Source organism: Cibotium barometz, chromosome 8, assembly GCF_041138505.1.
Source record: "Cibotium barometz isolate CiBa-2024 chromosome 8, ASM4113850v1, whole genome shotgun sequence".
Classification (NCBI taxonomy): Eukaryota; Viridiplantae; Streptophyta; class Polypodiopsida; order Cyatheales; family Cibotiaceae; genus Cibotium; species Cibotium barometz.
In genome coordinates this window covers 42,321,025-42,339,830 of record NC_141053.1, presented here as the reverse complement: position 1 = coordinate 42,339,830, position 18,806 = coordinate 42,321,025, and the positions used below count along the sequence as shown (strand labels likewise).

General features: G+C 40.3%; 1 pseudogene; it reads left to right on the top strand.

Moving 5' to 3' along the window:
- The first annotated feature begins 12,232 nt into the window (after positions 1-12,232).
- Positions 12,233-18,510, top strand: LOC147636289 (12-oxophytodienoate reductase 1-like; annotated as a pseudogene).
- The last annotated feature ends 296 nt before the right edge of the window (positions 18,511-18,806 follow it).

Genomic DNA, 18,806 nt, shown 5'->3' with positions numbered 1-18,806 from the left:
CCCTACTGGGGAGAAACATTGGGAGACCTAGTGCTACTTTTGCCAATGCAAAGGCAACATGCTCCCCCTCGCTAGCATGTCTACTACCCCCCCAGACTCCCTACTATGTCGTCGTTGTTGGTGAAGATAGACGTAAGGGAGATGGGGTGGGTCTAGTCGAGGAAGGTGGTGTAGGCTCATCACAACCATATCGTGATGGGCCCGCACCACTCGGCCCCACACCACTCGGCCCCACGGCACTCGACGGTGTGGTCTACCCCGATTGGCCAAGTGGGGTAGATTTCCCCCATGGCATCGACTGGCCCGATTGTGTAAGCCCACCTACATATAAGATTAAAAAATTAAGACTTATAGAATGCATAAAAGATTAACTTTGTGTATGTGATGGAACCATACCTGTGTTTAAGTAAACGGAGACCAAGCTTGTTGCCCATATTGTTCATTTATAATAGATAGTAGATTTCCCACATCACGGTTTTGTGAGGGGTCGATCGACATTGCCTATACATACATGCATGAGGTAACAAAACACGATTTCTCTAACAAAATCCTTGCTTAAAGCTTAGAAAAAAAATATAACATGTGATAGTAGAACATTGTTAAGACCTCCAATACTGCTTAGACAAGCAAGGTGGATAGTGTCGCTTTCGGATGATAGCTTTTGAGGACTTTCCACATGCTCCCCATTATTAAAGCCAAAGGAAAATCCTCTTTTACAATAGAAGGATGGTGAGAAGATCCAGGGCTCCCTCTCCACTATAACCACCTACTCGTAGAAAACCACTTCTAACTTGTCATAAGCAGCATTCTAGATGGCATTTAACAATGCTCCATATCTCTATGCATAAGCCTATGCATACCCTATGCATACCCTGTGCATAGCATATGCATACCCTATGCATAGCTTGTGCATAAGTCCTATGCATAGGCTATGCATAGCCTATGCATAGGGGCCATAGGCTCTTGACCTAAACCTAATCCCCGACACCCAAGGGCTTACCTCTTGTAGTCGAATCCGTATGAGCCACCCGTGGCCTAAACCTTTGGTGGTTGTTCTCTTGAATATATCTACAAAAGATTATCATAAAAAATCATAAAATTAGTTCATTTGAACATATTATGCAATAGGCCTTATGCATAAGGCATATTGCATAGCCTATGCATAAGGCTTATGCATAGGCTTATGTATAAGGCTTATGCATAGGACTTATGTATAAGGCTTATGCAATAGGCCCTATTGCATAAGGCTTTTGCATAGGGCTTATGCAATAGGCTATGCATAGGGCTTATGGATAGGACTTTTGCATGTGTCTTATACATAAACCTATTACATAGGGCTTATGCATAAGCCCATGCATAAACCTATTGCATAGGACTATTGCATAAGCCCTATTGCATAAGGCTATGCATAAACCTATTGCATAGCGCTTATCCCCCATAAGCCCTATTGCATAAGGACTATGCATAAGCCTATAACAAGAAGCCTATTTACCTAACCCTAATCCCTAGCACCGAAGGGTACAAAAACACAAAGACAAGAAGCATAAGCCATAATGAAGAAAGTGGGCTTACCGTAGAGGCTATGCCCAAACACTTGTTCACTTGAATAAACCAACAAAAAAGAAACATAATAAATAAAAAAGTTAGTCCTTCATTAACACATTAGCAAGCAAGAAGAACAAGAGAAAAAAGAGGTGAGTACCTAAACCTACTCTTAATGTATAAGGGAACAAAAAAATTAGTTTATGTTAAGCCTAAACCCTACCTCTATGTATAGAATGCTTAATAAGCTTTGATGGAGAGATCTCCATCAAAGCTCTGTATTAGAGCTCTATGCATTAGGATAGGGTTAGGGCAAGGGAGAGACAAGTGAGGGAAAGGGACAAAGGGGAAGGAACGAGAGAGGAAGGGTAAGAAATGCTCACAATGAGCTATGAAGAAGCTTTCCATGAAAGCTTGGAATAAGGCAAAGATTGAAGCTTTCCATTAAAGCTTTAAGAAAGCAAGAAAGAGGGCTTACCTTCTTGGAGAGGGAGAGTTTATTGATGCAAAAGCTGTTGTGTTCACTGTGCAGCAGCAGCAATGAAACCCTGGGTAATTTTTTATTTACAGTTATGGATGTTGTTGTGTATTTTGTATAAACCCTAAATCAATTTTGGCAATGTTAAAGATGTATGACAATGATCATCAAGAAGTTGGATGGTTGAGTGAAAACATTTGTCATGTGTGTGATCGATGCAAGAGCCAGTATATACGACAACATCGTATAACAATTGAGCATATCTAGACATATGGTCCTTATGAGGTAGTGCGACACGACCAAGTGCGGATGATGACATGGAGGAAAACCATAGGAGAGTGCTAGGTAACATGCCATATCTAGACATATGGTCCTTATGAGGTAGTGCGACACGACCAAGTGCGGATGATGACATGGAGGAAAACCATAGGAGAGTGCTAGGTAACATGCCACACCATTTGATGACATCGGGTAGAGTGCGGAAGGTGGCAAGGCTTCATATGGAAAGCATGGCTGAGACTCATCTTCCCTAACCAATGAATGAGGTGCCTTCATCATTGCCACATGAGGAGGAAGAGAATCTCGTCACATGGACGACATGGTGAATGACTTCTTTGGACGGGAGAGGTCATAGATGATAGTGAGCAAGCTCCAATGTCACAAGAGGAGGAAACCTTACATGGAGAGGCAAGCACCCCTTTGTATGAGGGATGTTCATACTCCACACTACGAGCAAACTTGGATCTATTGAACAATGTCTACAATGTGGGGAGAGTTGCTATAGGGATTATTTGCAAGGAGATAAAGTTCCCCGAAAGGTTTTGAGACATTTCCCTATAATTCCTCACATCCAACACATGTTTAAATGTAAGGGGATTGCATAACTCATGACATGGCATGCTACTCACATCGGTCGATCGATGGCATCATGAGGATCATAGTTGATTCACCGCCACGGCAACATGTGGAGCATCAATGGCCAGAGTTTAAAGATGAGCCTCAGCACTTACATCTTGGATTGGTCATGGATGGTGTTAACCCATTTGGCTTCAAGTCCACATCATGGTCTACTCGGCCTCTATTGTATTGGTGAATTACAACCTCCCTTCATGGGTGGCAATCAAGAAAGATCATATCATGCTTGCTCTCCTTGTACCAAGCAAGTATAAGGTGGCAAACATATGGACGTGTACCTTGAGCCTTTGATTGAGGAGCTTGAGATACTATGGCGAGGTATCAAAGTACTTGACGTTTCAAGGCCAATAAATAGGTGTGAGGCAAAGGTGAAAGGAGTTTTGCTTTGGACGATGCATGACTATCCCGGGTTCTCAGAGTGCTCAGGTACCTACTTGAACCTTATATTCATAAGACTTTAACCTTTAAACTTTAATTTTCTATTTCTATCTCAATCATCTCAATTTTAAAATAGGTTTGGCCTCTAGACATCATGCATGTCTGATTTATGGACCATCACTTGTTTTGAAAAGACCCTCTACACTTAAGAAGGTGGTGTATGACAAACACCATCAAGTTCTCCCTCCTTCACATCCCACGTATGTGCCACATGATGTCTCACCACTTGTGATAAGAGGTAGAGATTGGTTTGAGGCATGGAGAAGCACTCCCAATTCACCACCAGATGGGATGTCTAGACACTCAATCTTCTTTTGACTTTCATATTGGTGTGATATGAAGATCAATCATCTCTTACATCCCATGCATATCTTCAAGAATGTGGCAAGGGATGACTTACAAAACATTGGACGCCTTCAAAGTGCATGGCCAATTGAAAGTGAGCATGGCAACATAGTCCTACCAAAGGCACCATGGGTATTAACTAAGAGGGAGAACAATAAGGTGAAAAGTGTGATGGCCTCTTTTTGTACACCAATGGGAGTGATGAATTCATTGAAGGGTGCCTTCACAAAGACCCAAACAAAAGGAGAGGAACAATTATATGGCCTCAAGACATATGATTGGCACAAGATATTACATGTATATAAATATTCGCTTTATTCAATTTCTCTTTGTGGTACATAATTTGTAAACTCATATACTAAATTTCATTTTTTTCTATGCATAGTTTATTCTTCCAATTTTTATAGTTGGTTGTGGAGACAAGAAGGTGAGAGAGGCGGAAGCTTGGTGAGGTATGAATCTTCTCGTCAATTCACTAAGTTATATTGCTTATTTGGTATTCTCATGCGCTCACAAGTTATGTATTGGTAAATAGTACACATGATTGCTATGTATGTAGGTACACTTAAAGGATATAGATCCTACATCCATTGAGATGGCTCATTTCAATGCTATTCAGGTAGTGTGTATGATCGAGGGACAACTTTCATAGAACAATTCTCACTAGCTAATTGTATCTTCCCATAGCATTTCCTTACATGTCCATGCAAATGGAGCCCTCCGGATTAGCAGCTCCATTGACTTCCAGTAATGGCGTATCTCCTACTCTGAAGCCGGAGTGCATTTTGCATCATGGACCACGTGGAAGAGCTTGGGGGGGTCGGGCCATCCGTGCAAGGCGCTTGAAAAACTTGTTCTTATACAGCAGTGGTGTTGCGAAGATGACTCTGGCTTTTGGCTCTTTGGGAGTCGCGGTGGCCTCTAGCTAACTAGGAGGGGCACGAGCTCTAGGTAGAGTCTTCAAGGCTACTGTCGAGTTTGCTAGAATCTCAATGCCAACCCATGTGGACTCCCCCAATGGCCTTTCATCTGCTGACTCAGTCCTCTCCGAATCGATCTCTGAATTGGAGTCACTCCTTTGCATGTTATCACTGCTGCTGTCGGTGTTGTCATAATTCACAAGAACCCTCCTTTTCTTTTTACTGATGGAGGTGTTAAATTCCTTTGCAATGTCCTTCGCAGCTGCTTCCCTCCTTCTCATCTCCTCTTCTATGACTTTCTTCACAGTCTACTTAGTGCGCACCATGGCCTCAAATGTATGAATGGCCCAAAGAGGATGTGTGCTCTCAAATGTATGAAATAAACCAAAGAGGAAAATAGACTTATACAGAGCTTTTAAAAACTTCATCATTGCAAGAAACCCTAATTTTAGGAGGTGTTTCAAACGGGCTAGAAGGGTGCAAAAATGCCTAGTCTTGGCACCTCACACAGGGCATTTTTGCACCCTTTTGGTCCACATTTGTTTTGGTCCAAAAAACTCAATCGTACAATACTTGAAAATCTCCCTCGATTGATAATCCACAATTTTGACATTAAATTAAAATTGGAAAAACAAAAAACAAAAATTGTGTCAAAAGGACACTTGAATCCATATATGGCAAAAAACAAAATTATCATTTATTGGTATCGTATTACATAGAGGATAAAAGTGAGTATTACAAACCAAAATTTTCCATCAAAATTCCATCCCTTACAAGATCCTAGCTAGGGAAATAGATTATTCAGAGAAAGCTTAGAGCTACACTGGATTTAATTGTGCTTGAAACAATAGGGGACTCCAGTACTTGGACAATGTTATGCACTATAGCTTCCCGGTGTTGTGAAATGTTTGCGACATAATGCAAGGCCAAGGCTTGATCTTCATGCAGTACTGTGGGGTCACTGGGAAATCTACCACCTGTGATGTGGCGGAATGCACTTCGGTTTACACTACAAACCTGAAAAACAAGTTTTTCAATCATCAACATTTTACACCATGAAACAAATGATGCTCTAAGACTCTTACACATTACTTATCCAAGAAGTATGGCCAATGTGGCCGCCAAGGTTTTGCAAATGCTAGATGTGGGAACGCAATATTCCTCTCTTCAAACGTGCTTCCTGGGATAGGGAGGAGGCTCCCTATTCAATTAGAATGGGTAGCTATAGGTCAAGAAAATATTGTGCAAGCTCCTCAGCATTCATGGTTGCCATGACAAGGAGCGCTCAGAGAAGAAAGGAATGGAAAATGAGAGGGGGCCCTAGGGAGGCTATTTATAAGCATTAGAAGAGTCAACCCTATAACCTAATTCGTAGACCCTAGATCAAAACCCTAGACCATATAACCAAAACCCTAGAAGGGCCCAAACTTTTCCAACGTCTCTCCTTCGTGTTATCCTCCATGCAGCATGGCGTGTGGGTCGTGTGTCCCCGCCCTCCACCGTGGTGCTTTCTTCCCCTTCCCTATCTGCTTGGCAAGCTGGGCCAATTTGGACCTTTGAGTCCTCTCCCTTGAAATGTTTCTACCAAAGGTGTATTGAAAGAACCAATCAAACATTTCCTTGAGATAGTTTGTGCGAGTTTTACCATCTCCATGTCGTGTGTTCTTGAGGTACACTCCTCTTACATGGTAATGACTCTTCTCCATTCCTTGGGTACTCCACATGTCAAGGGAACCATATGTGTTCATGAACCATGCACCATAAGCATACAATATGTGTAGAGAACAAAACCACATTTTTGTAAAATGAATTAATAGAAGGTATCTTTAGTACAAACCTTAGAAATCTATGGAATACCATGTAATGCATGATATTCAATTCACCCCATGTGTTGACCACCGCTTTAATGAAGCTATATAACTCTGCTTGAAATTGTTTGTGTTATTCCTCAGTTGTGCTACTACTTAAGTTCATCAATTGCATAACCTTGTTGAAATCTGCCCACACTTGCTCACGCAAGGCAACAATATTTGCATCCAAGAAGTCCAAGGTAGTGCAAAGGTCTCTCCATAGCACCCATCTCTTTGGAGCTATGATTTCCAAACCTTTCCTGTGTGCATTTGTTCCTCAGATGTGCTACTTAAGTTCATTTAATCGCATAACCTTCTTGAAATCTGCCCACACTTGCTCACGCAAGGCAATAATATTTGCATCCAAGAAGTCCAAGAAGTCCCAAGGTAGTGCAAAGGTCTTTCCATAGCACCCATCTCTTTTTGGAGCTATGATTTCCAAACCTTCCCTGTGTGCATTTGCTACAACCTTCTTGCTTGTGTTTTCGCGCCACTAAAGAAACCTTTTAGCCTTCACGCCACTCATTGAAACCTTATGCACAACCATGTGAGAACCTCCTGACGTCTTTTGGTTCACTCAAATCTCCACGTTACCACCATGACAACCAATCTCATTGAGAATATTCTCTACTTTTATAATCTCCTCATCTTGTTGAGCTTTACTAGGCATAGTGAAAGCATAGTCTATGTGACATTTTAAGAGGCGGTCAAAGATACGCATGAAAGCATGCAAATTACAAAAGTGAACATTCTTGAGAGGAAAAGGAAGAATGGGGTTCCTGCTATTATCTAGCAAATCCCTCATTGGCGCCATAGGTGATGAAAGTGCACCACCATCCCATTCACCCTCATAACTGCCCATTTTGTCACATTCCTCTTCACCAATGTCCCTCCCCTTACATTTATTCTTGACTTTTTGTTTCACTCCAGGCATGCACCAAGGGCATGGATGAGCAGTATTTGCACCTTGAGTGCAAACAAGCATACACTTGATTATCTTCAAGTCCCCACCCAGATGCCAATCAATGGAAAATCTTCCTAGACCCTCAACATCCAAGTGCTCCCTCTCTATTTGTGCCTTAATCTCGTTTACTAACCCAAGGCAATCTTTCAAAGACCCATGCTAGCATCTCCTCGTGCGTCTCCTTGGGAACCTCAAAGGCTTCAAACCTCTGATTGAACACTGAACAAAAAGTTAGTGTTTGTTCGGCTCTCATCACCAACTCCATCAGTCTCCCCATCACTAGTTCCATCACTGTCTAGCTCCTCACTACCGTCACCAACTTTAAAGGTTTCTGCCATAGCGTAGTTCATGAGTGTAATACTCACTCTCTCTAGCCTCCTTCCCTTCACTATATGACACTCATCCAGCTTCAAAATGAATGAGACTGTTTGACCTATAAAATCCACAAAAAACACAATGTTACGCTCTTAGAAAAAACGTGCACACGAAAAAAAAACATTATAATGTTACAAACCCCACTCACATCTTGTAGGCAATCCACATAATAATATCATAGTCTTTGTAGCATCTGTAGGTCCACAAATATATTGTTGAATATTTGTTGTAAGGGATTGAAACCATATCATGTGCGATCTTCTTTTTCCCCCATGCTGCAATGGAGAGGGTGTCATGGATGTGATAGTACTCACCAATCCTTCATTTAACGTCTTCATTTGCTCACTCCCTTAGCTAATGAGACCCTCTTAGGTGGTAGGAAAAGGTTGTGCATGATACATTTCTTGCAAAAGGTGTCTCCTAGAAAATGATGAAGTGCCTTATAGCCCTTGTTGGTGCTAATGCCTACCTCATCACACACATTAACAACTTCAGTAGTGCTAATAGTTGGGCTACATTTGCACATGATATCATTGGCCACCGCCAAATGTATCATCTTGCCACAAGGAAGGCTTGATCATTTTAAGCACATGCTTCCTCGTTGTGATCAAGCGCAAGACCTCATTACAGTCCCCATACTTATTAGCACATGAAACATGTTGGCGGAATACCCTACAAACCAAAAAGAAAGCATTGACATTTAGAACTTGGAAGTGCACTGGCAGTGCATCGACATTACAAGTGGAATGGTTAAGAGCCATACCGTACAATGTGAACGAGCATCCCCTCCCACATCAAGCGTTTCAATGTGGTTGAGTTGCCTCTTATGCTCCCTAGCTCCAATAGGGGTGCTCTTCATGTGGTTGATGGTCTTCCTAGCTTCTCAATGCATGTTGCACCCTCTTAATTTGCATCATCAAGCTCCTTAACCTTGGTGTGAGACTGAAGTAGGACTTGGTGCAAACCACCTAACGTACCTTGAAGAGCATGCAATTGCGAAGAGGACGAATACTCTGCCAACATCACTTGTTGATAATCTCTTGCAATACCTGAGCATCCCATTGTTAACATCTCCCACATACTAAATAAATGAGGTCAAGTCTCTGAAAGTTGGTGGGTATCATGCAGAAGGGTCCACTGGGTATAGATTTCCATCAACCCATAGATCCACATTTGTGTGATCACCTTGTCTCCGTGCAATATTCTCTTGTTTTTTCAAATGACCCTTGCCCAAAGATGCATACTCTTCCAACACTCAAACATGCAAATCCACCTTGTATGGTGCGATGGCACATTTGCATTGGTGATTTTGCGCAAAAGGCCATGATTCTAGTTAGGTGACAAGTCGCACAACCGGACGAGCTCCAAGTGGAAAAAATAATTAATAGGCCAAGTAATGTTAGATTAATAGCTCTATGCTGATGTTAAGCCATGAAAGCATAATAGAGAGAGAGTGACAATGGCATGAAAACACAATCGAGAGAGGGAGAAAGAGAGGGAGGGAGGGAGGGAGTTGATCATAGAGAGGGAGGGAGAAAGAGAGGGAGGGAGGGAGTTGATCATAGAGAGAGGGATTGTGTGTATGCAGGCCATTAGCTCACAATAGAGAGAGAGAGAGAGAGAGAGAGAGAGGCTGACTTGGAGGGAAAAAGGTAGGGTAGAGATGGTTTTAGGTGAAAATTGAGTTTAAAAAATGAATTATATGTGTGTGTGTGTGTGTGTGTGTGTGTGTGTGGGTTTGGGTTAAGTTTTAAAGTAGAAGAATTAAAAAAAGATGAAAAAATTCACTGTTTTTGGCGCCCGCCTAGTTGCAAGAATGATGATGTGGAAAGTTATAGGATAATTTAGAGTTATTAAATGAGGGTGATTTGGTGGGGAAGTGGAGGCAATAAATGAGGGGGGAAAAGATGTCACCTTTAAGGGGATAGAGGAGATTTTGGAGAGAAATGGAGGTTCAAAATTGATTTTTTGATATATGTAAGGGTCTGGGATAAGTTTTAAAGCCAAAAAACTTGCTAAATGAAAAACAAAATCACTACTTTGGCCCCCCTAGTTACGAGCTTGGTAAAGTGCTTACTACAAGAGAGAGAAAATGACTACTTTAGACCCTAAAATTTTGTGGTTGGGAATTATAGGCTAGAAAGAGCAAACTATAGGCTCCAAGTGGGCCTTTTTATTTCCCTTATCTCCATAAGAATACTCAAAATTAGCCTTAATCCTAAAAAAAATAGGAATCCTTATTTTACAAGGCCTAAAAGATGACCAAATGCTACCTATGATATTGTTTTCCCGATTGGCATGCTTTATTATGAAAAACATACACCAAGAGGTATGTATAGACCATCACCAATGCCATACATATCTCTAGGGCGCGTTGCGCTACAAGCAGACATTTCTAGAGAAATGGTTGAATATGGGTAAGAATCTGGTACCATCTTACCAGTTCCTCCTAGAACTCCATTGTATAACAAAATTATTCTATTACATTGCTAGAGGACTTCGAGAGTGTAGAACAATAGAGCTATGTAACATATGAGTAATATGATTCATATGGATATTCACAACAATTCCCAACCATTGGCTATACCTCTTTGTTGGTGACCATGGTGCAACAAAGAGGGAGAGACCTCAATAATATGGCATGCGCCACCGATGCACTGCGTCTGTTATACGAATCTAAAGCTAAACCCCTATGTTGTTCCGTGTGAGGCACATGTTACAAGTGTGGATTCAAACATGCTTTCAAGGAGGATTATTCTAATAGAGTGGCATATGCCCCAGTGGGGTAGGAGCATCAGCCACTTCGACAAACCTTAACTTGTTAAAAGCATACAAGGTGGACTTATTCATACAATCCCTCTTCATGCCATCACAAGGCTCCCAAACAACCGAGTTGAGGGTAGGAAACATCCAAGGAAATTAAGAAGTAGAAAGCTCAAGTTTTGACCTCGAAGCCAATAGCCCTAGAGTCAGAGGTGAAAGTCCCAAAGATTGCCAAAACGCATCCCTAAAAAGGCTAATGAACTAGAATCAAAGATCTGAAAGAAGTCCTCGAAGAGCATGTGTAAAGGCCACTAATGCAATGCTTCCGTTGTAAGGGCCTGCGTTGTGTTGTTGGGTGTCCTAATAGAACCATCACACTTAGTGCCCTAACTCTAGCTCCGAAGAGGCACATGTTACAGCTGTGGATTCGAACATGCTTTCAAGGATTGTCCTAATAGAGTGAAAATTACCCCAGCGGCGACGGGGCAGGCACATCGCCGCTTCGAAGAGCCTTAACATGTTAAAAGTATACAAGGTGGAGTTATTCATACAATCCCTCTTAATGGTATCACAAGGCTCCCAAACCAAGTCAAAGGCAAGGAAACATCTAAGGCAATAAAGAAGCCTTGAGCCCTAGAGCCAGAGGTGCAAGTTCCAAATCTTGAAAAAGCCCCTAAAAGGCTAATAAACTAGAACCAGAGGTCCAGAAGAAGACATCAAAGACCATGTATAAAGGTAACACATGCTCAATTTTGTAAAGCAAAACAACATTCTAACCACTGAAAGTGGTTTGGTGGATGATAGCTCTAAAGGTGCCTCCCTTGGAGACAATAAGTGATCTCTTGTTCAAACCAGCTCTTTTCAGAGAAAAGAAACCCATTAACTACAAAAAACTTCCAAAGAAACTCAAAGAGTACCCTAACCCAGTGTCAAACAAGCAAATGAAACAAGTGTAAAAACTTATAGGAATGCTTAGGCTGAACTAGAGCAATACTTGAGTAAGTGGTCAAGTATGACTGGCCCTATCTAAGCCAAACCGATCCCAAATACAATCATAGAACTAATAAGGGAGCCTTAGTGCCTTTTGCCAAAGGCCTTACCGAAATCGTAAACCATGCTTAAGAGGCTGCAAAAGAGCCAATTTTAGAGCCTCTACCTTTGCCAATCCGGCCAAATTCTACATTGCTAGATGCAATGAAGGAGGACTTAATGGGAGGTGAAAGTTGGCATTTCTCCACGGTTCATCATAGTCACCACAATATTTTTTGAGATGTGATAGGTGACGACTTGATTTTGACCTCATCAAAGGCACTACCTCCTAGATAGAAGGATCAATGCACATCCCCTACACATGGGCAAGTCTAAGCCCACCTCCAAGTGAATAGGAGCTAAGTGAATATCACACGAGGAACATAGCAGGAGTCATAGGATACAACCTTCTTATGCTTGAAAGTCCGAGTGTTGATAAGTTCTCTTTTACAAGAAAGTTCTCTACTTAGAGAGACTTGTCCGATGGGATGAATGGGAATTTAAGAGCCCATAGTGCTAAACCTGAGTCTAAGAGGAGAAGGATGAGGCATGCCATAGTGAGTGTTCTCCTTCCATACCTAGGATAAAATTAGCACAACAACCAAAAGTGCCCATGAACAAGCTAGGACACTACTTTGATAGTGATGAAATGAACGTCGTGTTATCTATCATTTATAATTTAAGAACGGCAATCTTCACAATCATGGATGGTAGTGCTAGTGTCAGCATAATCACCAACAAGTATTGTTGGGAGGCTTGGGGAAGTCCGTCACTCGTAGAGGCACCAACCTCATGGTCAAGCTTACCGATGGGAATATACCCAAACCCTTAGGCACCCTTTCAGGACGCAAAGATTAAGACCTTTGGGCTAAGCTTCCACCACATATTTATGGTGATGGATTTCTAGAGAGGAGGGCCATACACCATGATTGTTTTGGAAGGCCTTACATGAGAGATTTAAAAAAATGAAATAGATCCCCCATCTTTTTTTGTATTCGAACCAATGACTCTCGCCATGTGCTATAAACCCACTTGAAAAGACCAGTTGCTAAGATGTCTTGAGACACACCTTTGTTGGATTCTCACACATAATGGAGACAAATAATGGAGCCCCATTGTAAACTATTGTTATTCCTCCCACATGAGTCTATTCTATCTATATATGCATTCTTGGACAATGTGCCAAGTAGTGTGTGGATCCCCATGCTACTGTTATGATTGGTGAGAAATTAAGGACAAGATATTTTCTTGGAAATTGATGTTGGTATTATTTCCAAGATGTCTTGGAAATTGATGTCAGAATAAGTTGTATAATAGGACAATCTTGCTAGGTCATGGGTAGGTCTTGGGGAGTTCACCTAAAAATATGTAAGTATACCATGTGAGTTCAAATGAAAGGGTTTTTTAATTCAAAAATTTAAGGTAAATGTATAGAAATACATTTACAGAAGGGGTTTTTTAAATTGACATTCAAAAACAACCTGTAACTCCATAATGAAAAAAGTGTCATTTTATTCAAAAAATATCACAAGTAAGGGGTTTTTAAAATACCCCTTGAATGCACATGATATATAGGGTTTCTTATTTTAGCAGTGTACCCCCCTGCTGAGGGGTAGGTGTGTCTTTTATTCTATATCACGTGCATTTCGTGCTCACATTACGGTTGAATCACATCTCTTATAGCTCACGCTCATGTCTGGTATAGCTCACGCTTATGCTCACGTCTCACAGTTGTTACAGCTCACTATTCACGGGCTTGTTGCGCATGGCTATGGACTCACATCCCCTGGTTGTTGAAAGGTCATTTAGCCTAGTTTTCAAGAGTTTGGGGGGACAGAGGGTGATTAAGGTTTATAATCCTAGTTTAAGATGTTTATGTATAACTTTTTTTTTGTTTGATTTTTCATGTTTCCAAGCTACTAATTCCAATAATGCTTGAAAATTATGGAATCCATGAACAAAAATTAACTTCCCACTCTAATCCACATCTAATGTATTAACTTCTCACTCTAATCCACACCTAATGGAGCTCAAAGCTCATGTTTTTGGACACTCCTAATCACAATTATTAAACAATTCCTTGGCTCAGTGCAATGAGATCTAAGCCTTATAGGCTTCAAAATTATGCAAATCACCAAGAAACAAGGGTTTTTTGACTCTTCTATCAAAGATATGCAACTAGAATGCCCTAATGCTAACAAGTTTTAAAACGAAATAAAAACAACTATACATATCCAAGGCTCCAAAACCGTGTGTTTTTCGGAGGGTGATCTCCTAATCAATGGCATGTCATATTGGGTAGTTATATTTTTTTTTATAAAGCCATCTCTTGTAGTTCTCACTGAGATGGAAAATATCAGGATTAAAGAACACACTTATCATCTACCAACGTTGCAAGAGGTTCAATTTCCTTTGCATACTTAGTTGGAACTCATCCAATGCCAAAATCCAAATCATGTGTAGAAACATAAGTTAAGGACAAAGAGTGTATATTTATGTGGGTCATTGGTTGGAATTGAATGCATGTAAACTAACAATGTTAGCGAGATGAGATATTTGATCGATGGAATACCTGATTAGACTATCTATTGTTGGAAGGATTCTCTAAGCGTGAGGAGCCTTGCATGCGGAGTCTTGCGTTGCGCGTAAGCAATTACGTGTACGATGAAAGAACTATTGTAAAAGTACCAAACAACGAACCTTTAAGCCACAACCGTTCATGTTCTTCACCTTTGTTAAGAAAAGCAAGGGAAGTAAAACATTTAATCCGTTAACTTTGTCAAATCCAAACCTTAAGACTTTGACAAATTAACCTGTTTTATAGGATTCTTTGGGTTCGAATTCTTCTTTCGATATTTAATGTTTAAAATGTTAAAAAACGGGATTGACGCTCGTCAAAAAGTAACTATAGGTCCCATTCCAAAGAAAAAAAGACACAGGTTAGTACGCTCGTCAAAAAAGAATTATACCTCCCGTTACCAAAAGCTACCACACACCTCACCTCCTGGCGGAGCTTTTCTTTCTTTCGACGGAAAAGGACACCTCTTGGCACAAAGTTGTCCTTACCTGGGTGTTCTACGCAGGTTTTGACGGGGTGGAGATCCATGCCGCCCACGGCTACCTTGTGGATCAATTCCTCAAGGACGGTATCAACGACCGGGCGGACGAGTATGGAGGCCCCGTGGAGAATCGCTGTAGGTTCGCACTAGCGGCTGTGGCTGTGATGAGATGGGCGAGGAGCGCACCGCCATCCGGATCTCGCCAGTTATCGACCATCTGGGCGCGGGCGCCACCGACTCCGACCCGGAAGCCCTTGGCCTTCATCTCATCTCGGAGCTCAACAAGATGAAGCTAGCCTACCTCCACCTCACCCCATCAACAAGGGAGTCAAGCAAACTATTGCCTCATGTTCAGCGAGGCCTACGGAGGAATCGTCATGCTCAGCGGGGGTTATACACGTGAGTCCGGCAGCGGCGCGGCGGACCTAATCTCCTACGGCCGCCTGTTCATCTCCAATCCGGACCTCCCCCTCCGTTTCGACATTGAGGCTAAGCTCAACCCCTACGACCGCTCCACCTTCTACACCCACGACCAGGTGTGAAGGGTTACTTGGACTACGCGAAGATCAGCGCCAAGGAGGCGGCGGAAGGATGGGCGAAGAAGCTGGCGCTCTCGCAGCACAAGAAGAAGAAGAAGCGGCAGCGGCAGCGGCAGCGTATCAAGCCCGCTTCCCCCGGTGCGCTCATGGACCTGTCATCGCCTGCGACCCCTGGCACTCCACGCTGGCAGGGTCGCCCAGAGGTGATGAATCGGTGGATTGCATATATAATATCATGTATTGCATTACTTCATGACATTGTGCCTTTTTTTTTGGAAATATATATTATATTATATAAGGGCTATTACATCATGACCATCCTTTCTCTCTCAAAGTTGCCCCTATATATATCTGATGATTTCAAAACCAGGCACACTCCACAATATATACAGTCTTGATTCAGCCATTTACATATTTTACATGACATTGTGCCTATTTTCTCCCAGAAAACCTTGATCTCAAATTAAATGAGTTACTACATGCCACACATTAGATTATTATGATGTGAGAGAAATATGCACAATGTGAAAACATATCCATGGATGGATAAAATCTTGTTGAGAAATAAGTTTGACCCTAAAACGAGATAAATAAAAATTGGAAGATTATACATACAACACTGGAAGATTATTGCATATGTTATTAAGATTATACATACAACATTGGAAGATTATTGCATATGTTATTAAGATTGTAAGTTTGTTGTAATAAAACATTAAAGAAGTAGCGTAATATACATGATATATTACATGAAATCTAACATATGATGTAATATACATGATATATTACATGAAATGTAATATATGATGTAATGTACATGATATGGCTAGCAGCCAATGATAGTTTACATAATTACTATAGCCCTTTTATGTACTTCACTACATAATGTAGTCACAATGTGAACCACTATCGCAACTTTTTACTTTTTGATAATATAAAGAGAGAAAGAAAGTTGTACTATACAAACTACAAGATTGCAAGTTTGCTCTTTAAGACATTGAAGATATCTCGAACTTTACATATATTGAGGATTCTAGTATAAATGTATATTACATTCGATATATTGCATACATGATATAACAACATGTGACATCTTAGATTTTTGTAACCCTTTTCAACTGTGAGTCAAGGTGTAAGATAGACAAGATCCTTGTATAGATCTTGGTGCAAGAAGTAATCTCTCACCATTCACTTACCTTTCAAACTGGAATTGAAGGACCATGTGCAAATAAATTAAACTATGGCAAAACATATAAAGCACATAAAAGCATGAAGAAAATAACACAAGACAAAACATTACGTGTGATCCCCCCGACGTGAGTGGCTCCAATTCTATCCACATATAAGTACTTTTTATATTTCTTCCATAGTAGCTACCCACATGTATGTATTTTTTATAGTAACACTGTTGCGAGCAAAATAGGTAGCTGACGAGGGTTACCTAAAAAGATCCCCTCCAAAAATGTGTGAAATCTCAAAAATGCCTTAAAAACATAGTTTTTTGAAAACACATCTAGAATTCCATGTATAAATTTAAAAAATACATGAATCAAGATTGAAAACATATGTGACCTTCATAGATTTATAAACTGTTATTGTTTGTGACATAAAAATAAACTTGACTTATAAAATTACATAAAACTCTACATAACTTAAAGAAATATCAATCTTTTTCAAATAAAAAATTATTTTATAAATTTCATGAATATAAGATAATTTTTTTAATGGACTTTTTGGGACAAATTCTACCACTATGCATAAATATGCACATTATTTAAGCACTCAAAAAATATTAGAATACATAATAATATAAGCTCCATAATTTATGAAAAAATCTACAAACATCCTTGAGTCTATTTCTAGACCCAAATAGTAAAGCCTTTAGTATATACTTACCTTGACAGTTTGCATGATATAATTATTTGCTCTATTATTTTGAAGCAAATATAGTGGGCATGATATACAACCAATGCTAAGAGTTTAAAGAGGTTAACTTATAGGTGTGCAAAGGTAGACTTGTATTCATATATATATGTAGAAGATGGTAACTCTGGAGGCTCTGAGTAAACCTAAGCATGTTAAAAGAGATATTTTTTCAACAGGACAATCTTAGAGGCAGACATCATATAGCCTATGGATGTAAATTTCGACCCACATAGGCATTTGTTTTCATGAAGGGAATTTTTTTTATGCAATATGAATAACGGTGGCAGGAAGAAATTGTAGCCTATATCATGTACATATGTGGTGGTGGCCAAAATTCATAGTATGCATATATTGATGTTTGATCCAGATAGCCATTATCATGAACATAGGTGATGGTATATCTAAGAGTAGTGTAGGAATGTGCTCTAGTTATAATTATTTATAGTGCATGTGAAGGATGTTGAAAGATGGTATGTCTAAGGGTAGTGTAGAATGAACTCTGGTTATAATTATTTAGAGGACATGTAAAGGATGCTGAGAGATGCAATCTTCACTCGCGACATTGTCTTTGTGTACAAAGAGAAAAGAGAGGTGCTTAGAGCTTCTAGAATGGTAGTAGAGAAGAGCTTAGAGCTTTCACAAGGATGACGGTAGATTCAAGGTCCCCTATGCTGGAGAGCATACTACTGTACATAGGCATGGCATAGTCCAGGCTCACATGCACCCCCCTCCTCGACATAGATGGTCGCACCACGTGTATTTGCTTATAGTTCTTCAGCTTTAAAATTGAATTGTCAAACAAAAATCAGGATTGGCGAATCAATCGACTTGTGGTATTCCAAATCAATGGAGCCTTGCACATTTGGATTAAAACCAATGGATTACAGGTCATCATGTATTATCTCATCTAGCTCTTATGTTATCATGATTTTTGGCATCTACTATGTAACGATATTATTTATGATACAAAGGTTACATGGTTACAAAGACAAGCATTTTTTTTAATGACCTCCTCTCAAATTTGTAGTCAAAGTATGCGACCATATGTGTTTTTCACGTCCTTAGCCGTAAACCTATGCTGTACTTATATCACCTTATTCTAGGTATACTTTTTCTTTAATTCTATGCAAAACATCAAGTTTTATGGAAAAGTCGATGTTTTGCATAAAATCGATGTAAAACATCAACTTTTTCATAAAACTTAATGTTTTGCATCAACTCGATGCAAAACATCAACTTTTAGGCTAAAAGTTGATGGCATACTCAAACGACCTATTCCACAAACTGTGAGTATGAACACGACTATGTTTCGATGCGATTTGCAGACGTCACAAAGCAACTTGCTCATGCAGCAAGTCGCTTTGTGACGTCTGCAAATCGCATCGAAACATAGTCGTGTTGATACTCAAAATTTATGGAATAGGTTGTCTGAGTATGCCAACATGGATGGAATTGCTAAAAAAGTCTGTTTGTAAAAATCAACCTTCAATCCTCCAACTTTTCTCTTCGGAGCATTTGAAACTTGATGCAAAACATCAAGTTTTGTGGTAGAGTTGATGTTTTGCATCAACTTTGATGCAAAACATCGAGCTGTGTGGAAAAGTTGATGTTTTGCATCAACTCGATGCAAAACATCAAGTTGTGTGGAAAAGTTGATGTTTTA